Source organism: Pan paniscus, chromosome X, assembly GCF_029289425.2.
Source record: "Pan paniscus chromosome X, NHGRI_mPanPan1-v2.0_pri, whole genome shotgun sequence".
Classification (NCBI taxonomy): Eukaryota; Metazoa; Chordata; class Mammalia; order Primates; family Hominidae; genus Pan; species Pan paniscus.
Genome location: NC_073272.2, coordinates 45,556,638 through 45,580,727, shown reverse-complemented (window position 1 = coordinate 45,580,727; position 24,090 = coordinate 45,556,638).

Below are 24,090 nucleotides of genomic sequence, written 5' to 3'. Positions count from 1 at the left end.
CAAACCATAAGGTGGCAGGCAGTAAATCTGAACTAGAAGTTGGACTTTCTGCTGGCCTGAATGCACTTTAACCAGATGCTCTGGAGGATAAGTGCCTCACTGTTGTTAACCTCAAAGAAGTGGCCCAAATGGTAGAAGATGTCATTGGTAGTGAGTGATGCTTTTGGACGAATTGGGTTCTTTTATATTCTCAGGTTATCTTACTTAGTTGCTTGCTACATATAAGATGCATAGGGCGGCAATCTTCCCAGGGCCATCCCACCTCTTCAGGAAGGAGAAGAAGCATTCTAAGAGATTTTGTGAATTCCAGCCCTGGTCAGCAATGGGGACATCCAGGATCTACCCAGGAACCCTCACTGAATATGTGTGGCTACTATGAGCTTTAGTTGTGTATTGTCTCTTAGCATATCTTGCTGAAGAGTATTTAGATACATAGATCATGGTTGACTGGGAACTAAATAATTACAAATGGCCACAAATTATTCCCCTCCCATCAAGATGTGTAGTCTGTTTCTGCAGCCCTTAGATTTGGGTTGGCTGGCAATTTACTTTAGCTAATGGGGAGTTAGCAAACAGGATACAAGCAGAAACTTGAAAAGTGCAGAACATTTCAGCTGAGTTCATTCTAGACCAGCCAGCCCATAGCCAACAGGCTTCTGACCCTAAACCCGAGTATGGCAACTAGAGTTCTCTGAATAGCTGCCTATTTTTGTAAATAACGTTTCATTGAAAAACAGCCATGCTCATTCATTTGCTACCATCTATGGCTCCCTTAGTGCTTTATTTGGTAGAGCTGAGTAGTTGTGATAGAGACTGTATGGCCCACAAAGCCTAAAATATTTGCTATCTGGACCTTTACAGAAAAAGTTTGCTGACTCCTTCTCTAGATAAATGAATAATTCCAGCCAAAACCACCAGAAGAACCTTCCTAGCTGGCCCAAGCTCAAGTTGCCAATTTGTAAAATTGTAAGCTAAAAAATGATTATTTTCAGAAACTTAATTTTTGAATAGTCATCCCATGGTGGAAGGAGAAAGGGCAAGAGTAGCAAGAAAGGGCTGAATTCACTTATTTTCATAACATTTCTGCACACATTTATGAATTAAAGAGTTATTTGTCACAAGAATTATACACACAGCTCCACAGCTATTCATCTGTCAATATCTATCAATCCATCCATATCTTGTATGCTGATAGACATTGCAGACAGGTTAAATAATTGGATGGCACATTCATAAGAGATAGCAGAGAATTTGCAGATAAAGACTCTCAGATATTAAATCTTGACAAAATGTATGTTGAAATCAGTGAGTCTCTGCTTTTTTTGATAACTGAGAATATTGGCATAGTATCATTAAGTTGCATTATTCTCCCACCAGAATGCACTTAGCCCATAATTAAATAAAGGCTATTTGGTGTTTTTTAGTTTGTAAGAAAACACCCTCTTCATGGCTGAAAAAAAAAGGAAGATTTTTAAACGCCCAAAAAGCAGACACATTATTTCTGTTTCAGCAATTAGAATTCTCCATCTCTTGTCTCATAATACCAGGCGCCCTGCTATGGTTTGAATGTCCCTTCTAAAACTCATGCTGAAATTTAATTGCCTTTGTGACTATATTAAGAGGCGGGATTGTTAAAAGGTGATTAGGCCAGGAGGGCTTTGCCGTTATGAATGGATTAATGACATTGTCGCTGGAGTGGTTTTGTGATTGTGAGGCCTTTCTTGCTCTCTTGCCCGTTCTCCTTCCACCATGGGATGACGCAGCATAGGGGCCCTCTATGGATGCCAGTACCATGCTCTTGGACTTACTGGCCTCAAGAACTGTGAGCCAAATAAACTTCTATTTTGTATCAATTATTCAGTCTCAGGTATTAGCAGCACAGCACAAAGCGGACTAAGATAACCCCAAGTTCTGGAAAATAGCATGCATTTTGGAAAGAAGATCACTTCATCATGTCTGAATGCAAGTTGCTTATTCTTAATCATTCTTTGTGTCTGTTTTGAAAATGTTTATGTAATGGTATGGACCACATGTGTCCAGAAGGCTCAACATAATAAAATATTTTTGGTTGGTATATTTCTTAAACTAACGTTTATCAAGATTTATGTGAGAAAATAAAGAATTGTGATGACTTCCATTGTGTGAAGGAACTAAAACCAAGAGCTACATAAAGTCATCCCAAGGATTACCATTAAAGCTAAGCATGCAATTTCCTGGCACCCAGACCTTGCTCAAACTGTGTCTTTACTCTTGCATGAAAATTCCAAATGTTAAAACTGCAAAGATACTGTCAATTATTATGTCCTAGATGTCTATGGGTACTTTTCCCATGAAAATATATGATTAATGTAATCATCCCATCCCTTTGCTCTTTAATTAAACTGCAGATTAAATGTACTTTTCTTCATTTGCTAGGTGCCCTCTTGTTCGGTTTCTGATAAATTATCAGCAAGTGTCTTGCTGTTCTAATGAACCCATGGTATTTGAAACCACTAGATGATACTTTACATACTGTTTTTTTTTTCAGCCACAATTTTAATTTTAATGATCTCCAAGAAAAAAACAGAAATATAATATCTTAGCCTTAAGAGATTTACTTCAGAAGCTTTTTTTTCTGTTTGAAAAGAATTTTAAAAAACCTTCATGAGTATAAATTTGCTATCAGGGCTTATATGATCAGTCACTGGAGAGTTACCATGAGATATACATTGTGCCTAAGTTAGGAAGATATTATTTGATGACAAAGTAAGATTTCTAATTTTACAATAAAGTAGTTGCCGGGTGCAGTGGCTCGTGGCTGTAATCCCAACACTTTGGGAGGCTGAGGAAAAAGGATAACTAGAGGCTAGGAGTTTGAGACCAGCCTGGGCAACATAGTGAGATGCCATCTCTACAAAAATTTTTAAAAAATAAAAATAAAAAAGTATCTACAACATCCCACAAATCTACTTTGCTTCTGCAGGTCCCTGATGTTTCTTGCTAGAATATGGGCAAGTAGGGAATAGTAGGGACAGACATTTTTACAGAGACCAGGATATGTTTGAACACAGGTAGATTAAAAAAAAAATAACTCACTCCCTAGATTCCTCCTCTCTGGGCAGGGCATCTCTGAAAGAAAGTCAGCAGCCCCAGTCAGGGGCTTATAGATAAAACTCCTATCTCCCTGGGACAGAGCACCTGGGGGAAGGGGTGGCTGTGGGCGCAGCTTCAACAGACTTAAATGTTCCTGCTTGCTGGCTCTGAAGAGAGCAGCGAATCTCCCAGCACAGTGCTCGAGCTCTGCTAAGGGACAGACTGCCTCCTCAAGTGGGTCCCTGACCCCCGTGCCTCCTAACTAGGAGACACCTCCCAGCAGAGGCCAACAGAAACCTCATACAAGAGAACTCCGGCTGGCATCTGGCTGGTGTCCCTCTGGGACGAAGCTTCCAGAGGAAGGAACAGGTAGCAATCTTTGCTGTTCTGCAGCCTCCACTGGTGATACCCAGGCAAAAAGGGTCTGGAGTGGACCTCCAGCAAACTCCAGCACACCTGCAGCAGAGGGGCCTGACTGTTAGAAGGAAAACTAACAAACAGAAAGGAATAGCATCAACATCAACAAAAAGGACGTCCACACAGAAACCCCATCCGAAGGTCACCAGCATCAAAGACCAAAGGTAGATAAATCCACGAAGATGAGGAAAAACCAGCACAAAAAGGCTGAACATTCCAAAAACCAGAACGCCTCTTCCCCAAAGGATCACAACTCCTCACTAGCAAGGGAACAAAACTGGATGGAGATTGAGTTTGATGAATTGACAGAAGTAGGCTTCAGAAGGTGGGTAATAACAAACTCCTCTGAGCTGAAGGAGCATGTTCTAACCCAATGCAAGGAAGCTAAGAATCTTGAAAAAAGGTTAGACGAATTGCTAACTAGAATAACCAATTTAGAGAAGAACATAAATGACCTGATGGAGCTGAAAAACACAGCAGGAGAACTTCATGAAGCATACACAAGTATCAATAGCTGAATCAATCAAGCAGAAGAAAAGATATCAGAGATTGAAGATCAACTTAATGAAATAAAGCATGAAGACAAGATTGGAGAAAAAAAAAAAAACAAATGAACAAAGCCTCCAAGAAATATGGGACTATGTGAAAAGACCAAACCTACGTTTGATTGGTGTACCTGAAAGTGACAGAGAGAATGGAATCAAGTTGGAAAACACTCTCAGGATATTACCCAGGAGAACTTCCCCAACCTAGCAAGACAGGCCAACATTCAAATTCAGGAAATACAGAGAACACCACAAAGATACTCCTCGAGAAGCGCAACCCCAAGACACATCATCATCAGATTCACCAAGGTTGAAATGAAGGAAAAAATGTTAAGGCCAGCCAGAGAGAAAGATCGGGTTACCCACAAAGGGAAGCCCATCAGACTAACAGTGGATCTCTCTGCAGAAACCCTACAAGCCAGAAGAGAGTGGGGGCCAGTATTCAACATTCTTAAAGAAACGAATGTTTAACTCAAAATTTTTTCACCACCAGGTCTCCCTTACAAGAGCTCCTGAAGGAAGCACTAAATATGGAAAGGAACAACCAGTACCAGCCACTGCAAAAACATACTGAATTGTAAAGACCATCAACACTATGAAGAAACTGCATCAACTAACAGGCAAAATAACCAGCTAGCATCACAATGACAGGATCAAATTCACACATAACAATATTAACCTTAAATATAAATGGGCTAAATGCCCAAATTAAAGATAAAGAGTCAAGACCCATTGATGTGCTTTATTCAGGAGACCCATCTCATGTGCAAAGACATATATAGGCTCAAAATAAAGGGATGGAGTAATATTTACCAAGAAAATGGAAAGCAAAAAAAAAGCAGGGGTTGCAATCGTAATCTCTGATAAAACAGACTTTAAACCAGTAAAGATAAAAAAAAAACACACACACACACAAAGAAGGGCATTACATAATGGTAAAGTGATCAAGGCAACAAGAAGAGCTAACTATCCTAAATATATATGTACCCAATATAGGAGCACTTAGATTCATAAAGCAAGTTCTTAGAGACCTACAAAGAGACTTAGACTCCCACACAATAATAGTGAGAGACTTTAACACCCCACTGTCAATATTAGACAGATCAACTAGACAGAAAATTAACAAGAATATTCAGGACTTGAACTCAGCTCTGGACCAAGCGGACTTAATAGACATCTACAGAACTCTCCACCCCAAATCAACAGAATATGCATTCTTCTCAGCACCACGTTGCACTTATTCTAAAACTGACCACATAATTGCAAGTAAAACACTCCTCAGCACATGCAAAAGAATGGAAATCATAACAAACAGTCTCTCAGACCACAGTGCAATCAAATTAGAACTCAGGATTAACAAATTCACTCAAAACCATGCAACTACATGGAAATTAAACAACCTACTCTTGAATTAAGGCAGAAAAGAATAAGTTCTTTGAAACCAATGAGAACAAAGACACAATGTACCAGAATCTCTGGGACACAGCTAACGCAGTGTTTAGAGGGAAATTTATAGCACTAAATGCCCACAGGAGAAAGCAGGAAAGATCTAAAATCAACACCCTAACATCACAATTAAAAGAATTAGAGAAGCAAAAGCAAACAAATTCAAAAGCTAGCAGAAGACAAGATATAACTTAGATCAGAGCTGAACTGAAGGAGATAAAGACAAGAAAAACCCTTCAAAACAATCAATGAATCCAGGAGGTGGTTTTTTAAAAAAGATTAACGAAATAAATAGACTGCTAGCCAGACTATTAAAGAAGAAAAGAGAGAAGAATCAAATAGACACAATAAAAAATGATAAAGGGGATACCACCACAGATCCCACAGAAATATAAACTACCATTAGAGAATAATATAAACACCTCTACACAAATAAATTAGATAATATGGAAGAAATGGATAATTCCTGGATACATACACCCTCCTAAGACTAAACCAGGAAGAAGTCAAATCTCTGAATAGACCAATAACAAGTTCTGAAATTGGGGCAGTAATTAATAGCCCATCAACCAAAAAAAAGAGCAGGACCAGACAGATGCATAGCCAAATTCTACCAGAGGTACAAAGAGGAGCTGGTATCATTCGTTCTGAAACTATTCCAAACAATATAAAAAGAGAGAATCCTCCCTAACTCATTTTATGAGGCCAGCATCATGCTGATACCAAAACCTGACAGAGACATAACAAAAAGGAAAAATTCAGGCCAATATCCCTGATGGACATCGATGCAAAAATCCTCAATAAAATACTGGCAAACCAAATGCAGTAGCACATCAAAAAGCTTATCCACCACCATCAAGTTGGCTTCATCCCTGGGACGCAAGGCTGGTTCAACATACACAAATCAGTAAATGTAATCCATCACATAAACAGAAGCAATGACAAAAAAACCACATGATTATCTCAATGATGCAGAAAAGGCCTTCGATAAAATTTAACACCCCTTCATGCTAAAAACTCTCAATAAACTAGATATTGATGGAATGTATCTCAAAATAATAAGAGCTATTTATGACAAACCCACAGCCAATCATGCTGAATGGGCAAAAACTGGAAGTTCCCTTTGAAAACTGGCACAAGACAAGGATGTCCTCTCTCACCACTCCTATTCAACCTAGTATTGGAAGTTCTGACCAGGGCAATCAGGCAAGAGAAAGAAATAAGCAGTATTCAAATAGGAAGAGAGGAAGTCAAATTGTCCCTCTTTGAAGATGACATGATTGTATATTTACAAAACCCCATTGTCTCAGCCCAAAATCTCCTTAAGCTGATAAGCAACTTCAGCAAAATCTCAGGATACAAAATCAATGTGCAAAAATCCCAAGTATTCCTATGCACCAATAATAGACAAAGAAAGAGCCAAATCATAAGTGAACTCCCATTCACAATTGCTACAAAGAGAATAAAATACCTAGGAATACAACTCACAAGGGATGTGAAGGACCTCTTCAAGGAGAGCTACAAACCACTGCTCAGGGAAATAAGAGAGGACACAAACAAATGGAAAAACATTCCATGCTCATGGATAGGAAGAATTAATATCGTGAAAATGACCATACTGCCCAAAGTAATTGATAGATTCAATGCCATCCCCATCAAGCTACTATTGATTTTCTTCACAGAATTAGAAAAACCTACTTTTAATTTCATATGGAACAAAAAAGAGCCCCTATAGCCAAGACAATCCTGAGCAAAAAGAACAAAGCTGGAGGCATCACACTACCTGACTTCAAACTATACTACAAGGCTACAGTAACGAAAACAGCATGGTACTGGTACCAAAACAGATATATAGACCAATGGAACAGAACAGAGGCCTCAGAAGTAACACCACACATCTACAACCATCTGGTCTTTGACAAACCTGACAAAAGCAAGCAATGGGGAAAGGATTCCCTATTTAAAAAATAGTGTTGGGAAAACTGGCTAGCCATATGCAGAAAACTGAAACTGGATCCCTTCCTTACACCTTATACAAAAATTAACTCAAGATGGATTAAAGACTTAGACGTAAGACCTCAAACCATAAAAACCCTAGAAGAAAACCTAGGCAATACCATTCCGGACACAGGCATGGGCGAAGACTTCATGACTGAAACACCAAAAGCAATGACAACAAAAGCCAAAATTGACAAACGGGATCTAATTAAACTAAAGAGCTTCTGCACAGCAAAAGAAACTACCATCAGAGTGAACAGGCAACCTACAGAATGGGAGAAAATTTTTGCAGTCTATCCATCTGACAAAGGGCCAATATCCAGAATCTACAAGCAACTTAAACAAATTTACAAGAAAAAATCAAACAACCCCATCAAAAAGTGGGCAAAGAATAGGAACAGACACTTCTCAAAAGAAGACATTTATGTGTCCAAAAAACATATGGAAAAAAGCTCATCATCACTGGTCATTAGAAAAATGCACATCAAAACCACAGTGGGATACCATCTCATGCCAGTTAGAATGGCAATCATTAAAAAGTCAGGAAACAACAGATGCTGGAGAGGATGTGGAGAAACGGGAACGCTTTTACCCTGTTAGTGGGAGGGTCAATTAGTTCAACCATTGTGGAAGACAGTGTGGCAATTCCTCAAGGATCTAGAACCAGAAATACCATTTGACCCAGCCATCCCATTATTGGGTGTATACCCAAAGGATTATAAATCATTCTGCTATAATGACACATGCACACGTATGGTTATTGCAGCACTGTTCACAATAGCAGAGACTTGGAACCAACCCAAATGACCATCAATGATAGACTGGATAAAGAAAATGTGTCACATATACACCATGGAATACTATGCAGCCATAAAAAAGGAAGAGTTCATGTCCTTTGCAGGGACATGGATATAGCTGGAAACCATCATTCTCAGCAAACTAACACAGAAACAGAAAACCAAACACCGCATGTTCTCACTCATAAGTGGGAGCTGAACAATGAGAACACATGAACACAGGGAGGGGAACATCACACACCTGGGCCTGTCCCGGTGTAGGGGACTAGGGGAAGGATATCATTAGTAGAAATATCTAAAGTACATGACCGGTTGATGGGTGCAGCAAACCACCATGGCAAGTGTATGCCTATATAATGAACCTGCATGTTCTGCACATGTATCTCAGAACTTAAAGTATATATATATATATATATACACACACCTATAAAGTATATATATATATACACCTATAAAGTATATATATACACCTATAAAATATATATATACACCTATAAAGTATATATATATACATACCTATAAAGTATATATATACACCTATAAAGTATATATATACACCTATAAAGTGTGTATATACACCTATAAAGTATATATATATACACCTATGAAGTATATATATATACTTTATAGGTGTATACATATATCTTATAAAGTATATATACATACTATATAGGTATATATATACTTATAAAGTATATATATATATAAAGTATATACTTTATATATATACACTTTATTTTATATATATATAAAAGAATTACACGGTAATAATAATAGTGAAAATAATCATTATAATAACAACCATTTATTAAGTAATTATAATTACTTTGCATTAGGTATTGTATTAGGCATTTCATCAAGATTATTATTTATCTATAAAAATAACTCTATTTGTAAAATATTTTCAAGCCAAAACAAGTATTTACTTGAGCACACAACTATTTGTCTTTTCTTTCTCAGTTTATCATTATCTTTGTGAAAGACAGCAAACAATAAAACAAGAAATAAGTTAAACTGTATATCAAAATCTTAAAAACCAAATATATCTTGATTTGATTCAGAGTCATAGATCTTCTCTTTCAGGTGGATAAGTGGGCAGACATTCAGTTAGCTGGAACACTGCCAAAAGTGAAATGGAATCATTAGATGGCGGTGCTTTCACAATGGCATACCCCTACTGGGAGGGTAAAGCTGTTTGTGTGTACCGAGGTGGCATAGGCTTCTTTGTTCTTGATGTGACATGTCACTGTAGATCAAAAGAAATATCTTCCTATGTTTCAGTTGACATGACTTATTATGTAAAAAAATGATAAGGTTGTTTTGGTAAATCCACGTTCGTTGAACCATGACAGCCTTTCCCTTTCACTTGCAAAATCAGCATAAAATGTATAGTCGTTATGTAATTTAATACAGTGATTAAGAAGATAGGGTGATAAGAAGGCTTAAAGGAAGGGAAAAATTATTTAGCCCAGCACCAAAATCTCAATGAACAAAAGGAAATTTCTCTAAACCAAAGAAAAATTTGCTCACAGTGGTGATAATTTCCCCTATGTTCTCTGTCAGTTTTTAAACAACTTCATTCTATTTTCTATTTTATTCTACATTTTTAGAGTTTAATTCCTTTGTTAAATCATCTTTTAACTTCTTTCCTTTCTCCCATTCCTTCACTCATCAAAAATTTCCTCATGAGAAGGGCACCAGTAGCTGGGACTAGTTTTGGCCAATAAGAAGGATCAGTGCAAATGACTGGCTAATTGCTTTCATGAAAGGAGCTGAATTTGCCCTATGTGTAAGTCTGTGCTCAGATTGTCATAACGGAATACCGGAGACTCAGTGCCTTATACAATAGAAATATATTTTCTCATAGTTTTGGTGGGTGGAACTCCAAGATCAAAGTGTCAGCAGGATGAGTTCCCTCTGAGTTCTCTCTTCTTGGTTTGCAAATGACCATCTTTTCATTGTGCCTTCACATGGTCATCACTCTGTGTATGTCTGTGTCCCAACTTCCTCCTCTTATGAGGATACCAGTCATATTGGATTAGGGCCCACCCTAATGACCCCATTTGAACTGAATTACTTCTTTAAAGACCTTATCTCCAAACACTGCTACATTGTGAGGTATTGGGGGTTAGGGCCACTGCATATAAATTTTGGGGGAGGACACAATTCAGTCCATAACACCATGGTACTGTAAATCAGTTTCCCTCTTTAGAACAGGGTGAAGACTTTATACATATAGCATTTCTTCTTCAGCAGCACCACCACCACTGTCACTCTCTTCCTTCTCTTCTTCCTTCTCCTTCTCCCTCACCTCCTTATCAAGAAATATAGCGTAAATAGAGGTTAAACTAGGAACCAAGAGGCCTGATCTGGCTTCTAGTCTTGTCTCAAACATGACCTACCGTGGGAGGTTCTTTCCAGCTCATTGGATCTTGGTTTCCTTCACTACGAAGTTACTGATTAAGTGTTGGTGGATAATAAAACATCCAAGATCTCATCTGTGCCTGAAATCTCACCATTCCATTTTTATACTTACGGCCTTATCCATAAGCAAAGTAAGGAAGATTGGAGGTTATTTCTGGAAGATTTCTGCTGCTCCCAAATCACTCCCTTGCACACTTGTTACACTATTAAATTGTGCTATTAGAAGTTCATTCTTTGGGTGAAGATATTGCTCTTCTCAGCATCTTGTTAAAAAATATTACTTTGGGGAGGAGAAGGTGTGTAAATAATAATGGGTAAATAATGTGCCTCTCAGGATTGGTTTGCTATTTTTCCAAAGAGATTAACTGATTGTATAATTTCTTCCATCAGTCAGCAAGAAATTCCTATTTAGCACTTACTCCATGAAATATTACTACCAGCTACAATTTATTGAATACTTAACTAAGTAATAGTTTTTTTGTAGCTACTATTTTTTTAACATTTAGCAATTCTAGAAGGTAGAATTTCATTTCTAGGTTTTATTTCCCTATTTTTATAGGTAAAAATCTTGAGACTCAGTTGATTAGCTTTTCTAGATGTAGGCAGGTAAATTTAAGTTCCAGTCTACTTGATAGCGCCTTTTATATCTCTAATGCTGCATTACTTCAGAACTGCTTCTGACAAAGATCTTAACTGTTAGGAACCTTGCAGGCTTAGTAAGTTAGATACAAAAATAGAAATGAAGTAGAACCATGATGAAGACCATGAGGAAGAAACTCTACTTCCTTAGAAGTAGACTAAGGCCTGGTCATTGATCACTAACGAGGTTTTATCATCAGCTCCAGAAGATGATTAATGACATTGACAACATTAACAATAACGATGATTCCTAGACCAGAGATGTAGGGAGTTGGGGGGGGGCGGTCTTCATATTTTATTTGTAAGACTACCCAGAAGATCACAAGCATAGTATCTTTAAAAAAATAGACCTTATAAGAAATTTTAAATTCAGCTTGAGAATTGGCATTATTTTAAGTGTTAGCTTTCTTCTGATTATGAAAACAATGTGTTCGTTATTGAACATATGGAAAATACAGAGAAGTATGAGGAAAGAATACGGTAGCTTATTTTTCTATTTCCAGTGATAATCAATAATGTATTTGTGAATATCATCCCAGTCATTATTTCTATAAAATTTTAACATGGTTGAGTTACCTAGTATTTACTATACATTCTATTTTATTCCTGTTTTCTGAAATTAATAACTATATTTGTATCTAAATTCTTTGTAAACATTATTCATGGTGGCATACCATTTCATTGTTTAGGCACATTATCATGTGTTCAATCAATATTAAATGTTTCCATTTTATACAACTTGAACTTGTTTATGTACAAATAAATGTTTACATTTAGAATTGTTATTGCTTAGGATATGTTCCCAGAAGTGGAATTACAGAATCAGAAGAAAGAAACACTTTTAAGACTGCTGATAAATATTGTCAAATTGCTTTCATAAAAGGAATTCTTATTTTTCTTTCCATTGACAGTATAGGTAAGCACGCATTCCATTTCCCCACCTTGCCAATTTTGAAATTTAGCTTTTGTTAATCTACTTTGATGTGGTAGATAAGAATAGATTCTCATTGTTACTTTAAGTTTGCAGTTATTTGATTGCCACCATGTTCAGTAGCTTATCACATGTTTATTTAGTAATTTAATTTACAATTTTGAGGAGTATATACTCATAACATGGGCTCATGTATACTTTGGAGTGATATTCATTTTTATTTATTTTAATTTACAAAAAGTTATTAGCAATTTTAAATGCATGTTGAAAATATTTTCTCAACGTTCCTCCTTAATTTTATGAATAGTTCTTGACATGTAATTTTTTATTTTTATAAGTCAGATTTGTTCATTCTTCTGTGTTTTGTAGCACAGTTTTAAATTTAAACTTAGAAACTCTTTGTATGGTGGGATTAAATATTCATGTCTTTTTAGTGGATTTGCTCATTTTTGACTTATAGTTAATTCTTTATTTTAACTTAAATTTATTTCAAGTATTGTGTGTGGTGAAGATACAAATTTATTTTATTACCAAATAGCTAAGGAATCTTCCACCCCATTTTACTGATTAATTCCTCCTTTTGGCCACTAATTTATGGTGCCATCTTTATGATATATTACATGACCACCTGTCAATGATAAACAGATTTAATGATTGGTCAAGGAATTCTTGCATCAGTTTAAAAAGTTTTTGATTATTGAAACTTAATGATGCATATAAAAATGTTTATTTTAGATTTTGACCTCCATTCAATAGGTAATAATGGGGAACTTAAACCATTTTTTCAATGGAAAAAATATGTGAAACCGTGGTTTTCAAACACTGGACATCAGGCTGTGCAGGGCAGTGATTCCTGAGAGAGGGTAAACAAATGAGGTGAGTTCTATGACTATCCCAGCTTGCTGCTCAGAGAGAATTTCCTGGGAGCAGTGCAGGAAGAGGGAACCCAGATGAAGCCTGGTTCTCTCCCTGAGTTGAGTTTGCAGGACAGAGTTCCAAAGAGGAGAGAGTACCCAAAAAGACTTTCCCAGAGAGCTGCATAAGGGCCCCTTGAATTTCCAGCTGAGAGCTGATTGACGCAGGTGTGTAAGGAAGTTACCAGAGGCTGGGCAAAAGAACAACCCAAAAATAGTAGAGGGAAAAACTCCAGGACTCACACAAGGTCAGGAATAGTTTGTACTACTACTAGCCAGAGAGGAAATCTCATAATTCACAGAGTATTAGGTAGAGTAATCCCATGGGTATTGGGAGAGTCATGAGGCAAAATCAAATCTACCAGAAGGCTACTCAGATCTCATCTAACAGAGCTTAAAACAAAGCCTCCAAAATAATCTGTTTCTAAGTAACTACGTCCTATAACAAAGCTCAAGAATTCTTTTTAGGAACACAAAAACATCCAATCATCAACAAAGTAAAATTCACAATGTCTAGCAACCAATACAAAATGATCAGGCATGCAAAAATGCAGGAGATAGTGACCCAAAATGAGGAGAAAAATAAATTCATCAAAACATATCCATGAATGGCAGAGAAGATAGAATTAGTAGATAAGGATATTAAAACAATTATAGTTTTATTCCATATATCATATAAATTAGAAGATGATTAAGCATATTAAGCAGTGACATGGAAAAAATAGAAAAGGCTCATAGAATGCCAGAGATAAAACTGCAATATTTGAGATGAAAAAAACTCTGGATGGAATTAACAGCACACTGAACTTTGTAGAAGAAAAGATTGGTGAACTTGAAGACATAGCAATAGTAACCATTCAAAATGAGTGAGAAAACAGACAAAAAAATACTGTCATGCACCACATAATGACATTTCAGTCAATGATGGACCGCTTATATCCCAGGGGTTCCATAAGATTGTAATATTGTATTTTTACTGTACCTTTTCTACATTTAGATATGTTTAGACACACAAATACTTACCATTGTGTTAAAATTGCCTACAGTATTCAGTACAGTAACATCTTTTGGCTTCCCTGGGCCACACTGGAAGAAAATTTTCTTCTTCTTCCAATGTGTTCCATCTTTTGGCTTCTCTGGGCTACACTGGAAGAAAAATTGTCTTGGGTCACACATAAAATACATTAACACTAATTATTGCTGATGAGCTTTAAAAAATTGCAAAAAAAATCTCATAATGTTTCAAGAAACTTTACAAATTTGTGTTGGGCCGTATTCAAAGCTGTCCTGGGTTGCATGCGGCCCGTGGGGTGTGGGTTGGACAAGTTTGGTGTACAGGTTTGTATCCTAGGAGCAATAGGCCATACCATATAGCCTAGGTGTTGTATAAGTAAATGCTGATGTTTGCACAATGATGAAATCACCTAAGGATGCATTTCATGGAACGTATCCTTGTCATTAAGCCGTGCATGAATATATAAACAGAGCATCAGTGAGATGTGGGACAACGTCAGGTGACATAACATATGTGTAGTTTGAATCTCCAAAGAAGAAGGAAGAGAAGAAGTCAATAAAAAGAATTAGAAAAAGTTGTTTTAAATGTACAATTTTGATGAAAATTATAAACTTATAAATCCAAGAAACTCAATAAACTTCAAACATAAGAAACATGAAGAAAACGACACAGATTTACAACATAATAAAATTACTTGAAACCAGTGACTTTTTTCATTTTCTCATTATCCACTATTTCTTTTTTATTACTCAAGTCATAAAACACAATTGTATAAGAGTCTGAAAATTCAAATATGCAGAAAATAAAATGAATTATAATGTTCACTATGACAAATATATAAGAAAGATAATGCTTTTGTACATTTTTTATTGAGCCCCTGAAATAAATTCACTCATTAATTACAAGAATTTCAAATTTATTTCCTTGGAAATTTTAGGAAAATATTATGTAGTCTCCCAATAGTGGTAATTTTTACATTTTCCAATAAAATGTTATTCTGTCTTTTTATTTTATCAGCTTCCTGTTATGGAAGCTATACTGACTAGAACTTAAAGCAGATATTTTCTGCCCTCTTTTACCAAGCTATAAAATTTAGGGATATACTCTTTCTCTACTCTTAGGTGAACATCATAGAGGAAACCTCCTATCTTGCACACATACTCTTGCTTAAAATTTTGGCTATTTTTTTCTGATTTCTTTTCTGATTTCTTTCTCTGCCTTGCCTTTTTTTTTCTTACTTTCTATTTGCCACCTCTTTATAATTGTATTAGTTTACTGTTGGTGCTGTGACAAATTGCCACTTCATGTGTGGCTTAAAACAACATAAATTTATTATTTTACAGTTCTGGAAGTCTGAAGTTGAAAATAATCTAAATCGGGTTTGGATGAAAGCTGAGGTATGGTTGAATACGTATGTTCTTAAACTGTAGACTATTATGCAGCCATTAAAAAGAATGTACCGGCTGGCTGCATGGCTCATGCCTGTAATCCTAGCACTTTGGGAAGCCAAGATGGATGGATCACTTGAGGCCAGGAGTTTGAGGCCGGTCTGGCCAACATGGCGAAACCCCGTCTCTACTAAAAATACAAAAATTAGCCAGACATGGTGGTGCACGCCTGTAATCTCAGCTACTCGGGTGACTGAGGCACAAGAATTGCTTGAACCCGAGAGGCAGAGATTGCAGTGAGCCAAGATGGCACCACTGCACACGTTCCAGCCTGGGCAGGCAACGGAGTGAGACTCAGTTTCAAAAAAAAAAAGGTACCACTTGATTTCGAGGAATTTTTATAGGAACGTTAAGGAAAAAATGATGTAAAAATGAGTGTGTAATATAATATGATGCACTTTTATGAAATAAACGATGACAAACACTCATATGTTTGTATGTGTGTATACAATTACGTAAGCTTGGTAAGGATACACACCGGATAGTCAACATGACGTTTCTGTGTGCACATGTGTGTGTGCTCGTGTGTTGGAGGGGTAATTGTGGGTGAGCATAGAGCAATGAGGTGAAGGGAAGAGCCAAACAAAAAAACGGAAAACACAACAACACATTTGCATTAGTAAAAACATATGAATATGAAAACATATGAATCACAAAAAACTTAAAATATATGCACTATAAATAACAAAGTTTTGTGTGCTTCATGTTTATACTTAAAACACCTTTGGAAATTGAAGTTGACACAGATGTCTTTTTGTTTTGAGAGACTCAGGCTAAATAAAGGAAGCATTGTCTTCCTCTAGGAAGAATTTCAGGATCATGTAGTTCATAACTTTGATCTTATTGCCAAGAAAATATCAGAACTTCAATCTCTGAAATCTGTCCTTTGTTTTATGTTCACATACACATATCCCCTCTCCACTGCCTTGTCTCAGACGTAGACATCTGGTCAGCTTATTTTAAAAATGTTCGTTGTTGTTATGATTAGAATTAGATATTCTACAGTTGTTACTGAGGCAATTAGAATATAATATAATGAAATTTGTCTTAGATAAAATTCTTCATTGCTTTGGATTGTTTGGGTCTGAGCAATTACCTTGAAAAAACAAATGAACAAGCTCTGTTTTCCCCCTAGAATTTCAATAACACCCACTTTTTCTCAGGACAGTTACATCAAGCTTTGTTATATGCTATTCAGTATAAAGAGGTCCTAGACATGTAAGTGCTTTGGGTACTGACGTAATTCAGAATGACTTAATAGGCACAGCCCTCGCTAAATGAAAGGTAGAGTCTTGAAGCAACAGGCTAGCTCAATAGTGTAGGAAAAATACAGGGGGCATTTAAGTCTGAAACACATAAAGATAATGGACATAGCTGCTGCTCCTCACTCCTGAAAACCAAGTGAACAAACAAACGAACAAAACCAGAAGACTTCTTTAGAAAAATTGAGATTCTCTGGGGTTGTTAAAGAAACGGAGAGATTATTTGCCATTATTTTCATGTGGAAATGAGAAGAAAATGTAGCCAAAAAGATGCAAATGTAATTCAGGCACAATTTTTAATCTAACAACCCTAGAAACCTGTTATTTGAAACTAACGTAAAATATTTGAATCTCAACAAGCGTTTCATAGAAAGTTAAACTCAAGCCTTGTTGTTTATGTCTCTCTGTCCTGAATTCTAAGTGTACTGCAGTAGACAACTTGCCCGCAGAATCAAATTAATTTTATGAATTTATTTGTCCCTAAGATAAAACTTCAACGTATCTGGATTGTGTGCATAGATGAACTATGAAACTGCATGCGTCTACTTCCTTCTGGGACATTTGCTTTGTCTTTATACCCTCCAAGTTCACTGAGAGTCAGAAAGAAAATGCGTGCAATTGGGCCGAAAGGATACCTTTCACCTGAAATGTGCAGCCATAAAAAAGAACGAGATCATGTCCTTTTCAGGAACATGGATGTAGCTGGAGGCCATTATCCTTAACAAACTAATGCAGGAACAGAAAACCAAATACAGTATATTCCCACTTACAAGTGAGAGCTAAATGATGAGAACACATGGACACTAAGAGTGGAACAACAGACACTGGGGCCTACTTGAGGGTGGATGGTGGGAGGAGGGAGAGGATCAGAAAAAAAATATCTACTGAGTACTGTGTCTAGTGTCTGCATGATAAAATCATCTGTACAACAAACCCCCGTGACGTGAGTCTATCTATATAACAAACCTGCACATGTACCTTTGAACCTGAAATAAAAGTTAAAAAAAAGAAACAGAAAAAAAAGAATAAATAACAGTCTTTTTATTTTTATTTTTTTAATAAAAACCCTCCACCTTTTAGGTAATGGTGAGACTGTGTTGGCCTTGGTTCAGGTCCCGTCCACTCCTTTCCTGGATCACTGAAATCCATGGTCTTTTGGCACTTGAAAATTCCCCACAAATTTCACCAGGTGGCTACACTCAGCATGATCAGTCCAAAATGCAAATTTTATCTCCAGCTTAAAATTATTCATCTTAATTATTATTAAACATTTAAATCATTATCTTAGTTTTATATTTATTATTACTAAACATTGAAACTATTCCCTTAGTTTTCAGGATACATTTAAAGTTCTTTCATTTTGATATGCAAGGCACAACGTGATTACGCTTCTGTCTATCTCTTCACCTCACTTTCCATCACACCTCTCAGACTCCCCTCCTATTGGGAACATTGAAACATACTGGATGTCGTGCTGCATGGAGCCACTATACCCTTCTCACCGGATGCTGCTTGTTCTGCAAATGCCCTTTATTCACCTTGTAAACTCCTATTTCCTCAAAACAATTTATTGTTTGTAACATCTTCCAGAAAGCCTTCTTAAGACTTAATTTTCAAGTAACAGATATGATGTAGAATTAGGTTAAGGGAGAAAAAAGTTTCTTTTAATAAGGGTCCAGAAAGGACTAAAATCAGGAATTAGAAAACCACCAAATCCTCTAGGAATCCTGGCAGCTCTGCACTTCTCATTTTGTATCTATCCTATTTCCTCTTTGTCAGTTACTCTTTCTGGTGTTTTTTGTTTGTTTACTTTTTTTTTTTTTGTCACCATGGAGCATGAAATACAATCTATAAGTCCTAGCTTTTCAGCTGTGAAATGGGTAATGAATACTAATTCACTCAAAGTAATATCGTAAAACTTATAGGAAATGATGCTTGTAAAGGGCTTAGCACATTCCTTGGCACATAAAAATATTAGTTATTATACTACGAGGCAAATGGATCATTTAAATACTAAAGTTCTGGGTACATTCTAATCAATTACAAAGACATTGTAAGAATTTGTATTAGGCCATTCTTGCATTGCTGCAAAGAAATACCCAAGACTGGATAATTTATAAAGAAAAGAGGTTTAATTGGCTCATGGCTCTGCAGGCTGTACAGAAAGCATAGTGGTATCTGCTTCTGAGGAGTCCTCAGGAAGCTTCCAATCATGATGCAAGATGAATGAGGAGCAGACATATCACAAGGCAAAAGCAGGAGCAAGGGAGAAAGAGGGGGAGTTGTCACACACTTTTAAAGGAACAGATCTCAGGAGAACTCATTCAGTATCACAAGAAGAGCAGCAAGGGGATGGTGCTAAACTATTCATAAAAAATCTGTCCCCATGATCCAATCACATTCCCCCAGGCCTCACCTCCAATACTGGGGATTACAATTCAACATGAGATTTGGGTAGGGACACAGAGATCCAATCTATATCAGAATTCAGTACCAAATCAAGCAATCCACAAAAGTCAATTGAGCAATACGTTTTTGTTTGTCTTTTTTTTTTTTTTTGAGACAAAGTCTTGCCCTGTAACCCAAGATGGAGTGCAGTGGTGCAATCTCAGCCCACTGCAAGCTCTACCTCCTGGGTTCAAGCTATTCTCGTGCCTCAGCCTCCCAAGTAGCTGGGACTACAGGCGTGTGCCACCATGTCCAGCTAATATTTGTATTTTTTAGTAGAGATGGGGTTTCTTCATGTTGGCCAGGCTGGCCTTGAACTCCTGACCTCTATTGATCCGCTCATCTCTGCCTCCTACAGTGCTGCGATTACAGGCGTGAGCCACCGCACCCGGCTGAGCAATGCATTTTACCAGACACTGTGGGAACAAAATATAAAAACTAAATGAATCTATTTTGAAGTTGGAATAATGTTCCCATTTTCTAAAAGGGAAGGAAGGTGGGTTCTGAAACGAGGAAAGAATGTGCTTGATGGAATTCCTCTGCAAAATTCTAAAGCAGATAACAGAGGGAAAGCCTGGGACACACACAAGGAAACCATGGCCACTGAGTGATGGAATGAGTTCACCAAGAAATAAACCAAACCTCACTTCCTTTGTAGATAGTGTTAACGAAACCAGCAGGTAAGGGATTTCATAGGTTGAGAGAATTTTAAATTCAGCAAGGTATTTAACAAAGTATTTCATTATATCTTTGTGAACAAAATTGTTAGATTAGTAGCTATTTGAATGGTATTACTCAATGAATGATGAATTAGTATCAACTAGGGATGTCCAGCAGTGAGGGCAAGGGCCCTGTACTTTGCCTACATTTGCTCATTTAATCCCCACAATAATCCTGTAAGGCAGATAGCGTGGTATTAGCTCCACTGTTACAATGAGGACATGGAAACACAGCAGGGGGAAGAAGCTTGTGCAGTCTCACAACTAGCAAATCAGAAAACCTTCCTGGAGAAATCCAGCTCTGTCAGACACTATGTAACCTTGGGTAAATTACTCAACCACTGAAACTGAGTTTCCTCATGGGGGAATTGAGGATAATAATGCTTACAGACAGGAATGTTATGGTGATGGATTGCTTTCATTCATTCATTTATTCAACAAATACCAAGTATTATTAAAGTTACTGGGGCTACACTGCTGAGAGCTGGTTGCCAGTGGAGACAGACAAACAAGGAAGAAGAGAGACATCTAATAACAAACTAATGAACAAATAAGTATCAACTGAAAAATGCTTTAGTACAATAAATGTACCAACCAGCCCTGTGAGAGACAAAAGCCCTTAGAAAATGCTTTAAGAATTACCTATTTGGTACTATGCTAACTACCTGGGTGATGGGATCATTTGTACCCAAAACCTCAGTGCCACACAATATACCCACGTAACGAACCTGCACATGTACCCCCTGAATCTAAAATAAAAGTTGAAATCATAAAAAATAAAAATATACTACCTTTAAAAAAATGAAATGCTTTAAGATATACAAGTGTGGGGAAAATGCTTTGTAAAATTTAAGATTCTATAAAAACATTAAAGGTCAAGTGAGCCATATAGGAGTTTAAAGTTAAGGAGGAATTACTTGGGCCAGGAGGATCAGGAAGGTATCATGGGGAGAGAGATTTTTAAGCTGAACTTTTAAGAATAGGGAGGATTTTGGTAGTTGGAGAGAAGGCAGGCATTTTTTAGGCAAAGGTGTCAGAAGAAAATGTTCTCACGCCAGATTATAAAGCATATGATTTTAATGTTTATTCAGTTCCCCAATATTATAGTTTATAAGTAAATATTTATGCTTACCCTCTTTAAAGTATAGGCATCATGTACCTTTAAAGATTATTAAGTAAACTTGCAAGGAAATGTCTCTGAGAAGATAAGCTTGTGTTATTACAGGGCAATTAGAGACTTTGTAGATTAACAATAAAGATAATACAGCTGAGAGGGAGGGAGATTAAGTAAAATAGATATTGGAAATTGAGTGAGAATTGGCCAAGAAGGAACTCTATACTTAAATTCCTTGATATTTAATACACTTTGCCCTAAGCAAGATTTATGGCCTGCATGCTTGTGATTTTGAGTTCTCAGTAAAATTCACCTAGGGCAGGACATAAGGATAGCAAAGAGAATGAGTTTAAGCCCAGTCTTTAGCAAAGGAAGCCCTTTAAGATACAGGGCATGTGAGTTACTAATGCTTAATTGCAGGACAGAGGTCTTGGGATCTCACTGAGACTTTACTGTTGATAATAGTAAAACTAAATTGTGATTTGAAGCGAACGGCATGATCATGAAACAACAATTAAAAGATATTTTTCCCCTTTTATTTCTTTAAAGAAAATATAATCATAAGATGTGTGGGGATATATGAAAATGCACAAATAAAAGTAGTTCTTCCTTTATTCCCAATCTGGGCAGATCCATATTAAATTGCCATATCCATTCTATATGCTCCAATGAAAGAAGGATCTGAAGACCCAAGTAATAGTTCAAAGGAGAGACACTTTCCCAGGAGAACAAACCCCACCAAATACTGTTTTTTATTTTTGTTTGAGAATGGGAAGACGTAGAGGTCAATTGAGTAGTGGTCTTTAAATATACAAAGTACAGGTTGATGAGGGTGAGACTTATGTTTTTCCTTTCAATTGAAAGAACACTTAAACAGAATGAAAAATTTTGATAAAATGGAAGGAAAGAAGAATTTGTTTGTTAATAAGAATCCTCTAATAAACACTTGAATGGATTACCCCTTGATGTTGGAAACCCTCCTCAAAGGTTTTTTAGACAATTACAAGACTGCTGGGCTGGGGATCAGAAAAACCTTAACCCTTAGTCATTAATCAGTTCCATGACCTTGGATAAGTCACTAATTTTTTCATCTGTAAAGTGGCATCTTTGGACTAATAAGGAACATCCTTGATTCTTGGCTAGATTGTCATCTTGCTGAAATGATTCCTAACTCAAGTCAAGGAAATGGGCTAGATTTCCTTGCTAGGCTATTCAGTAGCCTGCAATAATGATTTTCTTCTTAAATCATTAAATATTTCACATTTCCTTATTGTCTCAGTAGCACTCTGAGATAGAAAAATTCAAAATATCTTTCTTTTTTCCTTTTTAATACAAATACTTTTTATTTTTTGAAATGGAGTCTCACTCTCACTTTTTTTTTTTTTGAGATGGAGTCTCACTTTGGCCTCCCAAAGTGTTGGAATTACAGGCATGAGTCGCCCAGGCTTGAGTGCAGTGGCATGATCTCAGCTCACTGTAACCTCTGCCTCCTGGGTTCAAGCTATCCACCTGCCTCAACCTCCCGAGCAACTGGAGCTACAGGTGTGCACCACCATGCCTGGCTGATTTTCGTACTTCTGTAGGGACAGGGTTTCACCATGTTGACCAGGCTGGCCTCAAACTCTTGACCTCAAGTGATTCACCCCCCTCGGCCTCCCAAAATGCTGGGATTACAGGCATGAGCCACCACGCCCAACAAATATACATTTTTTTTATTTTTTATTTTTTATTTTTTTGAGACAAGGTCTCACTCTGTTGCCCAGGCTGGAGTGTAGTGGCCAATCATGCTCACTGCAGCCTCAGCCTCTTAGGCTCAATCAATTCTCCCACCTCAGCCTCCTGAGTAACTGGGACCACAGGCATGTGCCACCATGCCCTGCTAATTTTTTAACTTTTAGTAAAGACAGGGTCTCATTATATTGCCCAGGCTGATCTTGAATTCCTGGGCTCAAGTGATCTGCCCACTTCAGCCTCCCAAAGTGTTGGAATTACAGGCATAAGCTGCTGCACCCAGCCATATTTTTTCCTAAAGAGTCATAGAAACATATAGTTACTCTGAAAGGTCAAGCTTTACAGTGTTTGAACTTAGATGCTTTGCGAGAGTACTAGATGATTTCTTAGTGCTCTTTATAACTGCCCTTTACATTCACCCAGCACCAGGGGCAAGGTGTAAGCTCAGCCATCAGAAAGAGTCTTGCTTTTCTTTTCTTTTATTGCCTGAGCAACAGAGAGAGTAATGACAAACTTTTTTTTTTAACCTCTTTGGGCTGGTATATTTGCTGCATTTATTTGCAAGGCTACAAGTGTACTCCTACAGATATTAATTCAGGTCATCCAACATTTATTGAGCAGCCTTCATGCTGGGAATACAAAGTTCCTGCTTAATCAGGCTCTGGCGAAACTGAGAGGCTGATGGAGGAAAATAATGCCTCCAAAGATAACTTCACAACAATGTGCAAGGCTGGAGGCACACATGTGAGCCCAAAGGTGCCCAGAAGAGGGCATTTGGACCAACCCAGGACTTCAGGGAAGGCTTCCTGGAGAACAGGACATTTGAAATACACCCCAAAGAATGAGTAAGAAAGCATTCCAGTTAGGGTGGTCAGATACAATATGAGACATCCAGATAAGTTTAAATTTCACATAAATGAATAAATCTTTATATAGATATGTCCCAGATGTTGCATGAGGCATACTTACACACAATAAACTCATTATTTGTCTGAAATTCAAATTTAATAACTGGACATCCTGTATTTTATTTTATAAATCTGGCAGCCCTACTTTTGGAGAAAGGGAATTACTTTAACAAAGGCACAGAGGAGAGACTAGCCAGGAGTGTAGCATTATAACAGGGCCAAATATGAGACAGAAGGGAGGCAGCTGAGGCTAGAGAGGGGT